This window comes from Arachis ipaensis, chromosome B10 (genome assembly GCF_059453495.1).
Source record: "Arachis ipaensis isolate K30076 ecotype BB chromosome B10, ASM5945349v1, whole genome shotgun sequence".
Lineage (NCBI taxonomy): Eukaryota > Viridiplantae > Streptophyta > Magnoliopsida > Fabales > Fabaceae > Arachis > Arachis ipaensis.
Window position 1 is genome coordinate 99,785,546 of NC_142435.1, and position 14,218 is coordinate 99,799,763.

At 39.3% G+C, this 14,218-nt stretch overlaps 1 non-coding gene across 1 annotated transcript; it reads left to right on the plus strand.

Moving 5' to 3' along the window:
* The first annotated feature begins 12,593 nt into the window (after positions 1 to 12,593).
* LOC148581054 (small nucleolar RNA R71) lies at positions 12,594 to 12,697 on the plus strand. The gene has a single exon (XR_015899447.1). It is a non-coding gene; the product is annotated as a small nucleolar RNA R71 (small nucleolar RNA).
* The last annotated feature ends 1,521 nt before the right edge of the window (positions 12,698 to 14,218 follow it).

The window sequence follows — 14,218 nt, forward strand, 5'->3', positions numbered from 1 at the left end:
AAATGTTACAAAAGATCTTTAGTAACATTTTTTTAGTTATATTATACTATTTTTTATTTTATATTATATACAATATAAATATACTAAAATTAATTACTACAACATGAAATATTTCGTTAAATTCACAAATTCACAAAATGAAATTTTTATAGCCTCTTTCATTAATCAATAATCATTGTACAAGTTTGCTTCGTGATACAAATAAAATGAGAAAAGAAAAAAAATACTTATAGCACTTAAACTTTATGAATATTTTATATAAAAGATCAGTATTTTGTTGTGAATTAGATCAAACATACACTGAATGATGAGGGAAAACTAAATGTGGTACATCTTCAACTTCTACTTGCAATTTGTGGATGTTCCCAGTAGAAGGATAGGCATGTCAGATGGCAATTTGTCTAGCAAAGTCAGGAGAATAGCTCTGAGTTATTCATGACCTGCAGGATTACGAAACCAATCAAACTCAAGTAGCATTGAAGCAGTCCCACAACATAAGTGAACACATGCGTACAAAATATAAATTTTGGGCAGGGAAATCATTTCCATTTAACATACAAATAATTAAAATATGCACTTACAATTTCCCACCAAACATCAAATTGTAGTAAATAGAGAATTGATGGTGTGGTTCTTCTAACTTCGCTAAATATGTATACCAATGCCTCCTCTGGTGTCTTAGCACTAGGATCTGACAGCAGAGATGGAAGTCCTAATGAATGTTCTTGTTAAGATATAGACAAGAAAAGCATTCACTTATTAAGATGTAGAGAATAACGAACCCAACCCTGCAAAGCAAATATACATTCTCCTCACTGCAAATAAATCATAGGAAGAAAAAAGTAATCATCATAAATAGATAGCAGAGTTGGAAGGACAGTTTCTCCATTATCAGAGGAAAGTCACACACGTTGCTAATATTGCTCAAATTTGAAGAACTTTTCAATAGAACACACTCAAAATAACAAATTTTAAAACAATATCAATACCTTGACTTTCAGAGCCGTTTGACAACTAATTCCAACTGTAACAAGACATTCCTTTTCCTCTCATAGTTCTTGCATTTTTTAGCAAATTTTACTAAAGATACTGCATAGTTTAAGTATTTAACAACCACATCTTAGCAAATATAAAGACACCACAAATGTCACTAATTAAGAAAATTACACATGAAAATTCAGAAAATAACAAGATAAAAAGATAGCAGAACAAAACTTACCAGAATTGACAACAACCAGCGATGGGTAGCGTGTGGTGAGGGTGAGTGATAAACCCATATTTTATGATATATTTTGTGCCTAATTTAAGTGATTTATTCAATCCTTCACTCACTTATTCATATAAATTGTATGGTTTTACTTTCCCTTCCTTATTATGTGATGTATGTGAAAAATATGTTTCCTATGCTTTAAAAGTAATTATTTTAATTACCCTTTATTTCCATTCGATGCTGTGATTCGTGTGTTGAGTAGTTTCAGATCTTCTAAGGCAGGAATGACTTAAAGGATGGAAAGGAAACATACAAAATTGGAAGGAAAGCATAAAATGGAGTTTTTGAAGAAACTGGCAGTGATGCGATCGCATGGACGACGCGGCCCATGCCAGCGCGAAATGGCAGTGATGCGACCGCGTGATTGACGCGATCGCGCACCTTAAACGAAACGCATATGACGCGGACGCATGACTGAAGCGACCGCGTGACAAGGAAAACTTCAGATGACGCGACCGCGTGACCCACGCGGACGCGTGACAGAGGCTACGCACCAAAAATTGCAGAAAATGCTCCCAGCGATTTCTGAACCCCTTTTTGGCCCAAATCCAAGTCCAGAAGGCACAGATCAGAGGTTATGAAGTGGGAGAATGCATCCATTCAGAGAGAGTCTCCAATTAGTTATTTTTCATGAATTAGATGTAGTTTTGAGGGAGAGGTTCTCTCCTCTCTCTTTTAGGATTTAGAATTAGGATTTCTTTTGCTTTCAGGATTATATCTCTTTATCAGGTTCAACATTCCTTTTTATTTAACTTCCCAATTTAATTTATGAATTCTTCTATGTTACAGATTATTCTTTGAATTAATGTTATTTGAGGTATTTCAGTTTATTATTCCTTTCTTTTATTTATATTATTGTTGCTTCCAATCTGAAGACATTTTTATTCCAGTAGATTTACTTTTTCCCTTTTGGTCTTAGTTAAGAAATCAGTAACTCAGGAGTTATCAAACTCAACATGATTAATAATTGTTATCTTTGCTAATTGAATTGAACTTCAATAATCCCAATCTTTCCTTAGGGATTAACTAGGATTTGAAGATCAAACTAATTAGTCACTTGACCTTTCTTTGCTTTAAGTAAAGACTAACTGAGTGGAATTAAGATTCAATCTTCATCATCATTGATAAGGATAACTAGGATAGGACTTCTAATTTCTCATACCTTGCCAAAAGTTTATTTTACAGTTATTTATTTATTTTATAGTCTTTTACTTACTTTAATTACAATTTAAATTACTTGTTCCTCATCTTCAAAATCCCGATTTACAATCTCCATAACCAATAATAAGAACATACTTCCCTGTAGTTCCTTGAGAAGATGACCCGAGGTTTAAATACTTCGGTTATCAATTTTTAAGGGGTTTGTTACTTGTGACAACCAAAACGTTTGTACGAAGGGATTTCTGTTGGTTTAGAGACTATATCTACAACGCGACTATTTTTATAAATTTCTTTATTGGCAAAAATCCTAACGTCAAAATGGCACCGTTGCCGGGGAGCTGCAATCGTGTGCCTTATTATTGGTTATGGTAAATATTTTTCTTTTACTTGTTTATTTGTCTTTATTTTCCCCTTTTTATTTCCATTAGATACTATGAATTCTCACCCCTCTCGCTTTGAGTTTAGTTCTAATATTGTTGAAAGGAGTAAAAGTTATAACAGGAACATGCATCAAGGTCAGAGCAATCAAAGATGGATGGAGCCAATAGGATCTGATCAACCCTTTAGGCAACAACACCCTCCAAGATATCATAGACAAAGACCATTCTATAACGCATACCAAGCCAATAGACATGGTGAACAACTTTGTAGTTACTAACAAGCCCTACCCTATGCTTATAGGCCATCCTCTCAACATAACTTTGCACCACCACACTCACAAGCTCCTTTTCACCATTCACTACCATATGATCCTCATATACCCAAATTCTAATCCAATTACTCCCAAATACCACCACTTCCCTATATACCACGTCCAAATCTATCACCCCAAGAGTCAGAGGTTCGCCTCAAGAAAATAGTAGATCAACTTTAAACAACCCTTCATCAACTGGAGCAGGCAGTAAGTTTATTATCTTCTAGATGTTCGAACATTCAAGGACCTCCCACAGCCCCATGTGGACAATCTAAAGAAGAACGTAGCATGAAGGAGATACTAGAAACTCCAGTGGACAGAATAGGGCATGACTTCGTACTGGAACAAGTAGAGGAAGCTGTCATTGTAAACGAAGAAGAGTTGGTTGAAGACTTGGGAGACACTGAACTTCCATGGGAATCTAGAGTTATGGAGAATTCTGTCAAAAACGTTACAATTGATGCTAACGAAGATGGTGCACAACTCCCAAAGCAAGTCTTTTATGAAGAACTAGACGGAATAATCCTGGAAGCAAGTTTCCTTGATAATGATAATCTCAAGTCAAGTTCTCCCAGTAGTGAACTTGCATCAGCAAGTGAATTCTCTAAGATCGAAGAATCTTCCCCAAGTGAATACGAAGATGATGCGGAGGTAGATTTCTCTCAACCTCCCGTTTATGACTTAAGTGACGAAGAAGACATAGAAGGCTTGGATCAGAACATGGATGCAATTGAAGAAGTCTGCAAGGAAGTGAAGAAATTCACCGAAGAGCACAAGGGAGTAGAACTCACAGAACCACTGGAAACACCTATCCCAAGGCCATTACCACCCAATACAAGCTTCAAATGGGTACAATCCTTAACCTTTAGCTTTATTTTCCCACTTGAATATGGTTTGCTTGAAACAGATGGCCAGCTTAGAGCTTTCTGCGACTTTAAGAGTAAGAGGAAAATGGCTCGTACTCAGAGCTGGTGCACAAGGTTCAATAAGGTTCCACACTTCAACTCAAAGTGCACGGATTGGCATCATGATCAATCGAATGGATCTAGGAAAACGTTTGGTCACCTTGGTGAGAATCTAATTTTTAAACCGCCCGGATGGAAAAATATAGATCAAGACGGAGGCGGATTCAAAAGCAAAGTTTGGGATCCTAGAATCTATTCTGACATTCGTCACCCCGGGAGCCTGAGAATATGTTTGAAGCTGCTTAGAAGCTTTACATGCCTAGTTTGGGACCTCGAAGGCTATTGGCATTCCAAGCATTCGTGGAGATTTCTGGATGAATTTAAGCACAAGCTGCCATAATAGGAAGCTCATCCAATGTCCAACTTAAGGATTTTAACTAAAGGTGCTAGGTGGGAGACAACCCACCATGGTATGTTCGTTTCTTTTTCAGTTTTATTTCGTGTTATTTATTTTTTGTTCTCCTTTTCAATTGAACCTGAATATTATTCATCCGCATTGCATACTGCATAATTGCATACCTGCACAAAAAAAAAAGAGAAAGGGCGTGCGACGCGACTGATGCACGGAAAACTTGTCTCTCAACAAATCTCCCTTCGGCAAGTGTACCGAATTTGTCGTCAAGTAAAAACTCACAATAGAGTAAGGTCGAATCCCACAGGGATTGATTGATCAAGCAACTTTAATTAGAAGAATGTTCTAGTTGAGTGAATCCAGAATTTGGGTTGAGAGTTGCAGAAAATAAAATGGCGGGAATGTAAATAACAGAAAAGTAAATGCTAGAATTAAAGGACTGGAAGTAAATGACTGAAAATAAATTACAGAATTGTAAATGGGAATGGGGGATTTGCTCATAAAAGTAAATGGCAGAAATTAAAGAGAATGGGTAAGATCAGAGATGGGGAGTTCATTGGGCTTAGGAGATGTTGCAATTCTCCGGATCAAGTTCATTTTCATCTCTTCCTCAATCAATGCACTCATTGATCTCCTTGGCAATCTTAAGTGATTAAATTACAATTTCTTGCAATTCAATCTCTCAAATCTTGATCAATAGCCAATTCCTTAGTTAATTGCTCATGAGAAGAGATGAAGTATGGTCACTGATTATACCACATGCATTTCCCAAATCAAGTATTGAGAGGGTTATAGTCACATACCCATCCAAACCCAATTTGGTTCAGCATGAGAAAGCATTTCTAGCTTGATCTCTTCATTCCTCTTTCAAGGTTCAAAAGAGATCCAAGTTTGAATAGCTTCTCTTCCAAGATAACTACTCAATTGGATGAAGATCGAAAGCTTTCAAGTAAAATCAAGAGGAAAGATAGAAGAAGAATAATGAAAATTAGTATTGATCCATCAAAATACAACAGAGCTCCCTAACCCAATGAAAGGGGTTTAGTTATTCATAGCTCTTGAAAATGAAAACAAAGATGGAGAATACATCATAAAACTAGAATTTGCAAAGAAAGTAAAATACAGAGAGTAGTTCTCTTTTTTTCAGCCTCCCGAACTCCTTCTTAATTCAAAGCTACTCCTATATATACTACTCTTCTCAGCTTCTAGTGTGATTCTTAAAGTCTTGGGCCTTTGGATCTTGAGTTTGAAGCAATTCCTTTCTTTATTTGGGCTTGGCTTTACTTGCAGAGAGAAAGTGCGAAGTGGGCGGAGACTTTAGTTCAGGACGTTAGGGGTGTTAATATTTAGTGAGAATATAAGTTTGAGAACGTTAGTGACACTTAATATTGTCACTAACATTCCAATGCACCCCTTTGCCTCACGTTAAAACCCACGTTAACTAGGTTAACGTGGCTTTTAACGTTGCCTTGTTAACCTTCGAGAACGTTAGTGACACTCAACATTGTCACTAACGTTCCAGTGTGCCCCTTCTTGCTTCACGTTAAAGCCCCCGTTAACTAGGTTAACGTGGCTTCTAACGTGGCCTTTGCCATCCTTCGAGAATGTTAATGACATTCAACATTGTCACTAACGTTCCAATGTGCCCCTAGGTCTCACGTTAGAGTCCATGTTAACTAGGTTAACGTGGCTTCTAACGTGGCCATCCTTAGCCATCCCAATGTTAGTGACAATGTTGAGTGTCACTAACGTTGGCTAATCCTTCATTCCTCATCGTTAGCTTCCACGTTAACCAAGTTAACGTGGAAGTTAACGTGACTCTTGGGGGTTGTGTGGTTGCTTCAACGTTAGTGACAATGTTGAGTGTCACTAACGTTGTCGACAACTCTTCATCCCTTACGTTAGTTCCCACGTTAACGAAGTTAACGTGGGAGTTAACGTGGTACTTTGCATCATAGGCCAACGTTAGTAACAATGTTGAGTGTCACTAACGTTGGCTTCTCTTTCCCCCTTAACGTTAGAGGCCACATTAACTAGGTTAACGTGGCTTCTAACATTGCCACTTATGAGTAATTGCCAACGTTAGTGACAATGTTAAGTGTCACTAATGTTGGCTCAACTTCTCTTCTCCACGTTAGAGTTCACGTTAACTTAGTTAACGTGACTCTCTAACGTGGGCATTGATGGCTTTTTGAGAGTGTTATTGGCAATCACTTTTCTCATTAACCTTGCAGGTTACCTCCCCTTTTCTTGCTTCCTTTTGGTCCTGAAATCAAGCAATAAAGTGCATCAAAGCTCTAGTCCAAGTCATGAGTAATGCAACATAATATTTGTCACTAAACTTATGCAAAATCCTCATGAAATTATGTAAAATGCACAATGTATGCTTGAATCAAGGCATAGGTGAATATCTACCCAAAACTAGCTTATTTCCTAAAGAAATGCATGAAACTAACCTAAAAATAGTAAAGAAAAGGTCAGTGAAACTGGCCAAGATGCCCTGGCATCACAACACCAAACTTAAAGCTTGCTTGTCCCTAAGCAAGTACTGGAACAAGAGAATGATGAATGGAATGTCCAGAGGAATGAGTCATTCTTGTGGAAGTTATGTTACTGATTTTATGGTGGTTTCATGCATAGCAACTTAGGTTCATTCCATTACTGGCTTTCAGACCTTTATCATGTCCTAAAACACCCACTTTGTTTATATCTCATGAGACTTTTATTCATTGATCCTTTTATTGTTATTTCAAGGGTTGTTTGTGTTATTTAGGCTAAGTGCTCTGTAAGGGGGCAACTCTTTAAGATAAGCTTTTAGCCAACACTCCTGAACCAGTTGGTTCAAGGTGCTAGGTGTTGAGACACCCCTAAGGACTTACTCCCTCAAGCCTATCCCCCATACATACACACCACAGGCATATAGTTTGTTTATTTTCTTTTCTTGAGACCTTAGTGTCCAACACCTCTTTGGGTTACTAAATGCTCTGTAGTGAAGGTTACTCTTGATAGTGGACTTTCAGCTGATAATCCCGAGTTAGTTAACCAAGTTACCAGGTGATAAGGCACCCCTAAGAGCTTATTCATCCAAGTAGATCCCTCACACAGGAGCACCACAGACACTTGCCTCAAGATTAAAACCATTGATGCCTAGCCTTATTGCTTACTCTTTTTCTTTTGTTTTTTCACTTCCATTGTTCTTTCCCTTTTCTCTTATTAGGATCTTGTTATTATCTTAGTCTCATGAGTGTATCCAAAGCAAAGTATTCAGGCCAGATAATTGTCATCCTAGCCTTGTGGTTGAACCAACTTAGCTAACTTATGACTACCCCAAAGATTCATGAATGCACTTCCACAATATGAACTCCACTCTGGTCTTTTAAAAACATAATCATTCTCTTTTGATTCAAAAGGAACAAGCATACAAGTAAGTTAAGTAAGGATGCAGCGACATAAAGACTAACACACATAGACCTATTCAATACCACAAACTTAGAAGACATGATTGAAAAAGGTTTAACATAACATGGAAGCAAGTTCTATTTCATACAAGATCTTCCTTATTTTAAGACATAGAGAAAGATGGAATCAAAGAAGGAACTCCACCACCTTTTACTGTTGTGGATGTCCATGCTCTTTTCCTTGCTTGTCCTCCTTGTTTCTTCTTGCATTTTCTCGCATCCTTGCCAATCTTGCTTGCTTCCAATCCTCAAGTGCCTTCCTCACTGACTCATGACTCTCTTCCACCCTTTGTCTTTCCTTTCGTGCTAATTCATCCTTCATTTCGTCATACTTGGCTATTCCTGGATGCAATACTGGCAGCTGTCCCACTAAGTAGCCGAGCCTGGCTTGAGTGTTTATATGATGTCCTGTTTGGCTCATGTAAACTCCTTCTGCGAATGCCCTTTGCTCGTCCAATAGTTCTGCTGTTCTATTTGTCTTTGATGCATCTCATGTATGTGTGCCCCTTGATGTGCTTGGATGTTGATTAGCCTCTGGGTGGATTCTTGTTGCTTGTTTTGCCTTTGTTCCATCCTGTTGAATGCTTCTCCCCATTGTTGTCCTTGGCTTAGTTGCTGTTCCATCATTTGCCTTTGCCACTCACATTGCTGAGTCATCCATCTTGAAAGTGTTTCCTCTTGCTGCCCCATCATCTGTAGTTGAAGCTCTTTCTGTGCTCCTTGGCTTTCCAAATATTGTCTAGATAAGCCATCAATGGCCTCCTGCAATTGGTGCATGTCCAAGGTCTGTTGTGCTTGACCCTCTGAGACTTGGCCTTCCACTACTTGAGGGGCTGTCCTCTTTCTTTGCTTCCGTTGAGGCAGGGGGGATGCTGCAGCATTCATCCTTCGGACCGTTATTGGAATGCTTTCCTTTATCCAAACGGGGTCCTCATTTTCAAAAACCACCCTAGCTTTCTTGCATATTCGGTAAATAGTGCTGGGGTAACCTAATGTTCCTCTTGAGTCGCTTTTCTCTGCCATCTTTCTAATGCCTTGAGCTATGATTTCATGAACTTTGATTTCTCCTCCCTTGAGTATACAATGCACCATTGTTGCTCTCTCGAGATTCACCTCCGAGTTGTTTGCAGCTGGGAGAATAGACCTCCTCACTAGCTCGAACCACCCCTTAGCTTCAGGAGTGAGGTCTGTTCTCTTAATGAACTTTGGTTTATTTCCTGCACCCCTTTCCCAGTCAGCTCCTGGTACACAAAGATCTCGTAAAAGCTGGTCATAATTTGGGTTGTTGTCCAATCTTGAGTGGTAACTTTCTTCTTCAAATGGTATAGACCGTAGCTTCAATGCCCTCATTACACTCATGGGACCAAAATCCACCATTGTTCCTCTCACAAAGCTTGTATATGACTCATCTTTCTTATCACATCTGACTGCATTTGCATAAAATTCTCTTATGAAATTTGCATTCACCTTAGTGACCGGGTCAGTGAGGAGCTCCCATCTTCTCCTTTCTACCTTCTTTGTGATTTCGGGGCATTCAGTCTTCTTAACTTGAAACCCCAGCTCATAGATGATTTCCTTATCAACCATCCACCAGTATTGCAAAGCATGATGCAAGCTTCTAAATCTCTTCTCATCATATGGGTGTTCTTCCATGGGTTCCTTTCCCTCCCTTCTTTTAGAACTTGAAGATGCCATGAATGATGATTAATATGTGAAGGTGGTAAGGTTGTGGAGACTTTTGGTTGTTTAGGGTTTTATGGCAATGAAGAGAGTGAGAGGAGGAACGTTTATAATCAGATAGGGGGTGTATTGTACCGAAATGAAGAGTGGTGAAGGGTGTGCGATGACAATGAAGGGTGGTACGGACAAGGGTCGTTTATATAAAGAGGTTGTGAGAGAATGGAGGGTGTAGATTGATGAAGTGGTCACTTGATGGACGGTTAGGGTTATGCATGGCTAGAAGACAAGGATCATCACTTTATGATGGGGATTGCTCGGTCTTCTAGGGGTTCCATTTTTTTCAATGTTGCATGGCAACATTTTCCAATGTATTCCCTCTTTAGAACAAGTGTGTAACCCCTCCTCTTGCGGTGTCTGAACCTTCTTTGTTTGGTTGTCCAATCTATCCCTTTTTATGCTCCTTTTCCTTTCCTATAAAGATTTAAAATAGGAAAATTAATATCATAAAAAAATTCAAACTCTACGGCTAGAATACAAGGGAAGAAAGGATTTGATTGTTTATTTATGAATTCCAACTAACTAACTAACTATTGGTGGGTCCTTATATGCATTTTGGTGGCACCATGGGGTGACACCAAACTTAGTTTGAAGCAATGTGATGAAAAGTTTTGTTCAAAGCTCCCAAGACTAGCATGCATCTTGGTTTGCTTTGAACACCAAACTTGTTCTTCACTATATACTGCATGATAAAGATTTCACCAAATGTTTATCAAGTTTGGGTTGAAATTCATAAACATTGATTTATTCATTATTTTAAAAACATATAAAACATGGGTTGCCTCCCATGAAGCGCTTCTTTAGCGTCACTAGCTTGACGTTTTTCCTTCATCAGGGTGGTTGGTAGTGCTTAAAGTCCTCCCCTCTTGCTGTGGACTTGTATCCATTGGTTGGATCAATGATCTCCACATGTTCCAGGGAAAGAACTCTGTTGATAGTGAAGACCTTAGGTAATTGAGATGGTACAGTAGGGAGATTAGGGGGAATATCTGGGAAGTAAGCTGAGACAACTCTATCCCCTGGAGAGAAATCTTCCGTAGGGATCTTCTTGTTCCTCCATCTCCTTGGTACCTTCTTCTTTGTTTCTTTTAAGGTTGCCTTCCCCTTGGTGACCTCTTTTCTCCAAGGAGATGTGATGCTGTCTTCACTTGCCTCTAGAGGTTTGGGTTCCTCGAACTTTTCTTTGAGCTGTGGCAATTGCTGTTTTCCTTGTTTATCAATTGAGGGGGTTTCAGAATGAACTGGTTGTGCTTCAGTGCTTGTCTCCTCCTTCAGTGTCTCCTTATCGTTTGTGCTTAGTTCCTTGTCCTCTTGATCTGTTTCTTGTGAGAGTTTGAAGACATTGAAGCTGAGTCGTTCATCATGAATTCTCAATATTAGCTCCCCTTTCTCTACATCGATAAGTGCTCTGGCCGTAGCTAGGAATGGTCTTTCCAATATGATTGGGTAAGTGTGACTCTCTTCCATGTCCAGAATGACAAAGTTTGTTGGGAGAAAGTACTTCCCAACCTTTAGCAACACATTTTCCACCACTCCTATTGCTTGCTTTTGAGTTTTGTCAGCCAGTCTGATGATTACATCTGTGGGCATTATCTCATTAATCTGCAGCCTCTTCACCAAGGGTAAAGGCAGTAAGTTGATGCTGGCCCCCAAATCACATAGTGCTCTATCGAACATAGTTTCACCTATGGCACAAGGGATGTGAAAACTCCCTGGGTCTCTTCTTTTCGTAGGCAGCTCAGGTTGAATAAGGACACTACATTCCTTGTTCATCACTATAGTCTGGCCTCCTTTGAGTGAGCTTTTCTTGGGAAGAAGTTCCTTCATATACTTGATGAATACAGGCATTTGTTGAATTGTCTTGATGAATAGTATGTTTACATGCAGAGATGCAAACAAGTCTAGGAACCTTGAGTATATTCTCTTTCCCACAGCACCATTGAGCAGTTGAGGGAAGGGAGCATAGAGCTTCAGCAACTCTTGTTGTGAAATTTCTGGTCCTTGGTGATTTCTATCCTCCTCCTTTGTTGAGTTGTCTTCAGGTTGTTTGCAAAGTTTGCCTTGCTTGTCTTCAGTCTCTTAATCACTCGTAGTGACCATTTTGCAATCTTCCCATCTTACTTTCTTTGCTTCTCCCTTGGGGTTCTTCTCCGTGTCACTTGGAAAGCTATCAATAGTTTTGGGAATCTTCTCAGCTAAATATCCCACCTGGAATTCCAGCTTCCTAATGGTCTCTCCCTAGTTCTTAATATTGGCTCGTACATCCTCTTTGAACACCTTATTTTCTTGAATCTCTTGGCATATTCCTTCAAGTAAGGCTTCAATCTTAGAGAGCTTGTCATCAATTGATGAGTGATTCGGAGAAGATGTGCTGTTTTGGTTTTGATAAATGTGTGGAGAAGTGTTGTTGTGGGGGTGTTGAGATGTCCTCTGGGTGAATTGCTGGTGAGCTGAATTGTTGTTGTAGTTGTAACGTCTCTGGTCTTGGTTTTGATCTTGCTCACTTTCCCACCCAAAGTTTGGGTGGTTTCTCCGTCCAGGGTTGTAAGTCTTGGAGTATGGATCATAGTTTTTCCTTGGTGAATTCCCAATGTAGTTGGCTTGCTCCTGACTCCCCTCTGCTTCTTCATTCACTCCTTCTTGGATTGTTGATGAAGATGAAATTGCTGCTACTTGGTTCCTCTCCATCTTTTTGGTGAGGTCAGCCAGCTGCTGGGTAATGAGCTTGTTTTGGGCCAACAGAGCATCTACATTGTTTAGCTCCATCACTCCTCTTGTGTTCCCTCTTTCGGAAGCATAGAAGTAGTCGTTTTCTGCTACTGTTTCAATAACATCTATGGCTTCCTCAATGGTCTTCTTCTTGTTCAAGGATCCTCCAGATGAATGGTCCACGGCCTTCTTTGACTCATAAGAGAGCCCTTCATAGAAAATGTGCAGCTGGACCCATTCGTTGAACATGTCAGGTGGACACCTCCTTGTTAAGTCCTTGAACCTCTCCCATGCTTCATACAGAGTCTCACAATCTTGTTGCCTGAAAGTTTGAACCTCAGCTCTCAGCCTATTGATTCATTGAGGAGGGTAAAATCTTGCTAAGAATTTGTTCACCACATCCTCCCAAGTTGTCAAGCTCTCCCTTGGGAAATATTCCAGCCACTTGGCTGCCTTATCCCTGAGTGAGAAAGGAAATAAGAGCAGTCTATAGGCGTTAGGATGAACACCATTAGATTTCACTGTGTCACATATTCTCAGGAAGGTGGTCAAATGTTGATTGGGGTCTTCTTGAACACCTCCTCCAAACGAACAGTTGTTCTGAACAAGGGTGATGAGCTGTGGTTTAAGTTCAAAGTTGTTGGCATGGATTGTTGGCTTTTGGATGCTACTTCCACAATTGCCTGGGTTTGGATTAATGTAAGAGCCCAAAACTCTTCTATCCTCCCCAGCATGATTTGCTCCACCTCCTTTGCCATGGTTGTGAGTCTCTTCTTCATGATGATTTTCCATGTTTTCTTCCATGTTTGGTTCAAAGTATTCCTCAAAGTGTTCCTCCTCTTCCTCAGCACCAACTACACATTTTTCTTTTGCCTCCCTCCTTAGTCTAAGGAAGGTTCTCTCAGGTTCAGAATCAAAGGAAGTTGAAGCCCCGCTTCTTCTCCCTGTCATACAACCAACAAGTACAAGCAAAGAAAATAGATGCAGACAGTATTTGTGTCAGAATTACTGTTAGTTGTGGGTGATGCAATATATCAAACAGTTAGTGGGTTAGCAAACAGAATTGAAAATAACAAAGAAAAACAAAAGAGTAGAGGGGGGAGGGAAGAAGTTTAACTAAAACAAAAGCAAATAACTCAAACAGAAAAATGAAATTCACAAAATAAAAATGCTCAATCTAGTGATCTTCCAATTTAATCATTGTTGATGCACAATCAATCCCCGGCAACGGCGCCATAAACTTGATGCACGAAAAACTTGTCTCTCAACAAATCTCCCTTCGGCAAGTGTACCGAATTTGTCGTCAAGTAAAAACTCACAATAGAGTGAGGTCGAATCCCACAGGGATTGATTGATCAAGCAACTTTAATTAAAAGAATGTTCTAGTTGAGCGAATCCAGAATATAGGTTGAGAGTTGCAGAAAATAAAATGGCGGGAATGTAAATAACAGAAAAGTAAATGCTAGAATTAAAGGAATGAAAGTAAATGACTGAAAATAAATTGCAGAATTGTAAATGAGAATGGGGGATTGCCTCATAAAAGTAAATGGCAGAAATTAAAGAGTATGGGTAAGATCAGAGATGGGGAGTTCATTGGGCTTAGGAGATGTTGCAATTCTCCGGATCAAGTTCATTTTCATCTCTTCCTCAATCAATGCACTCATTGATCTCCTTGGCAATCTTAAGTGATTAAATTACAATTTCTTGCAATTCAATCTCTCAAATCTTGATCAATAGCCAATTCCTTGGTTAATTGCTCATGAGAAGAGATGAAGTATGGTCACTGATTATACCACATGCATTTCCCAAATCAAGTATTGAGAGGGTTATAGTCACATACCCATCCAAACTCAATTTGGTCCAGCATGAGAA